The sequence below is a fragment of the Schistocerca piceifrons genome, unplaced genomic scaffold (genome assembly GCF_021461385.2).
Source record: "Schistocerca piceifrons isolate TAMUIC-IGC-003096 unplaced genomic scaffold, iqSchPice1.1 HiC_scaffold_224, whole genome shotgun sequence".
In the NCBI taxonomy this organism is placed as follows: domain Eukaryota; kingdom Metazoa; phylum Arthropoda; class Insecta; order Orthoptera; family Acrididae; genus Schistocerca; species Schistocerca piceifrons.
This window is the reverse complement of record NW_025728162.1, coordinates 7,501-10,000: the sequence shown is the minus strand read 5'-3', so window position 1 is coordinate 10,000 and position 2,500 is coordinate 7,501. Positions and strand designations below refer to the sequence as shown.

At 57.7% G+C, this 2,500-nt stretch overlaps 1 non-coding gene across 1 annotated transcript in view; it reads right to left on the bottom strand.

Moving 5' to 3' along the window:
• The window catches only part of LOC124742234, a 1,909-nt gene extending 1,539 nt beyond the window's left edge, over positions 1–370 (bottom strand). The window contains exon 1 of the ribosomal RNA XR_007010236.1: positions 1–370. This exon is cut by the window's left edge and continues 1,539 nt beyond it. This is a non-coding gene — a ribosomal RNA (small subunit ribosomal RNA).
• Between the last annotated feature and the right edge of the window lie 2,130 nt (positions 371–2,500).

Here is a 2,500-nt window from a genome sequence, read left to right as displayed (position 1 = left end):
TTACAACCATGGTAGGCGCAGAACCTACCATCGACAGTTGATAAGGCAGACATTTGAAAGATGCGTCGCCGGTACGAGGACCGTGCGATCAGCCCAAAGTTATTCAGAGTCACCAAGGCAAACGGACCGGACGAGCCGACCGATTGGTTTTGATCTAATAAAAGCGTCCCTTCCATCTCTGGTCGGGACTCTGTTTGCATGTATTAGCTCTAGAATTACCACAGTTATCCAAGTAACGTGGGTACGATCTAAGGAACCATAACTGATTTAATGAGCCATTCGCGGTTTCACCTTAATGCGGCTTGTACTGAGACATGCATGGCTTAATCTTTGAGACAAGCATATGACTACTGGCAGGATCAACCAGGGAGCTGCGCCAACTAGAGCTGAGCAGCCGGCCGCCCGGGAGTGTGTCCCGGGGGCCCGCGCGAACACGCAAGCGTCCGCTCAATCATTCTGCAAACAGGAGGAGGCTGAGCTCCCCTGCACAATACACCTCGAAACCCTCTCAGGTCCCGGCGGCGCGCAGCGCCGTCCCAAGTACTTGGTCGGGTTCGAGAGAGGCGCAATCGCCCGGAGTTAGGCGAGTAGACGCTTTCGGTGCGACCACCCGTGCTCCCAACTGAGCTTGCCGCTGCCGACAGAGGCCCGGGAGCGTGCTGTCGTGGCATTGCCGGCGGGAGACAACACGCGCCACCTACGGTGACCGGCAGCTCCAACGCCAGCGCCACAGAAGGACAAAAGCCCCACTTGGGTGCCGAAGCGAACTCTCCCAGCACAGCGCACGCGCCAACACATCCGCACAGCTGCGATACAAACCACCAGCGAGAACCGCTGGGGCGACCGAGCAGCAGACGGCGTCGCGGCGCCGAGCGCCGGGCGGCGGCGCATCCTCAACGCACACAGTCCTCAATCGGACCAGCACACTGAAGATGTCCACCGCGCTTCGCACCGGGCCCGCGAGGACCTACTTTGGCCGCACGGCGCCGCGCGCAGGGTGCGCCGGCGCGCAGCTGCGACGCCTGCCGCGTCCGTCGGCCGGCGCGCCTGCCACTGGCCGCCCCCCACCAGCCGGCTGTAGCGCGTGCGCCCACGCACCGCGCGGCCAGCACGCCGGGAGGCGCCCCCTCACCGGCCGGGGACGGTCCCACCCAGCCACCACCGCGTATCGCTTCACACCCAGATGCCGTTCAGTTTCATCGGCATGGTGGGTATCGCTGGAACAACCGGTTAGTACCTCAACCTATCGTCGCCATCACCGATTCACCCCTAGCGAGAACAACCGCACCACAACGGGTTACCATTTCTTCATTTGCGTAACTTCACCAGAAAACGTAGGCGTCCATCGCCATTAGCAACTTCAACGATTATTGCATGCCTGTGTCAGGTGTCACGCCACACTACGTCTGCCCACATACACGCAACAAAATGTGCACGCCTAGACAATACGTGGAAGGTGGCCCCCGTACGTATGCGATGTCCATTGCTCGAACGACTGTCAACCGGCCTCTGTAGCATGTCGCAGATATGGAACGCGGTGCACCATGCTATCACGGTGTTTGAGGAGAGACGACTAGGTCCGAATACATCAACACACAGCTCATGCTGATCGCCATCCACGGCGTCCGTTCCTCCCACACGTCTCTATGGCGTACCACACTGCAATCCAGCTCTCATAGGGAGACGACACGTAGCTGCGTGCACAATATTTGCACTGTATGGTCCGCCGTTTTTGGGCGCAGTCGTTGTACGGTCACACATGTGCCACGATGTATCATTCAGTACATAAGGACGAATGTGCAGTACAGATTGTGGTTCACGCGTACGACATCAGCGGACAGTTGACACAGGCCGCACCACAACGTAGCCTGCGTACGTCGCATGCGAAGGGCATTGAACATGCAAACTTGTCACCAACCAGCTTGCGAAGGCAGGGGGCAAGGTGGGGACGTGGGGACGTGGGGAGGGGTGGGGGGGGGGGGGGCGGCATGTACGTCCTGCTGCCATCCACATTACAGTGTACAGCAGGAGCATGTGGAAAGTCAGCAAGACTTGCAAGGTGTTTAACATGAAGCGATACACAGGGGAGCGGGCAGTGCGAGTAGCGAACTATATTGCGAGGGTTGCGGGTGGGCAACACTACACTAATTGAACGAGTCGTATAACAATTACAGAGCAGGTTTAGGCGACAACGTGGGTTACGTTAGCGGACAACGTGGGTTACGTTAGCGGACAACGTGGGTTACGTTAAGGCACAACATGGGTTACGTTAAGGCACAACATGGGTTACGTTAAGGCACAACATGGGTTACGTTAGGGCACAACATGGGTTAGGTTAGGGGACAACATGGGTTAGGTTAGGGGACAACATGGGTTAGGTTAGGGGACAACATGGGTTAGGTTAGGGCACAACATGGGTTAGGTTAGGGCACAACATGGGTTAGGTTAGGGCACAACATGGGTTAGGTTAGGGCACAACATGGGTTAGGTTAAGGCACAA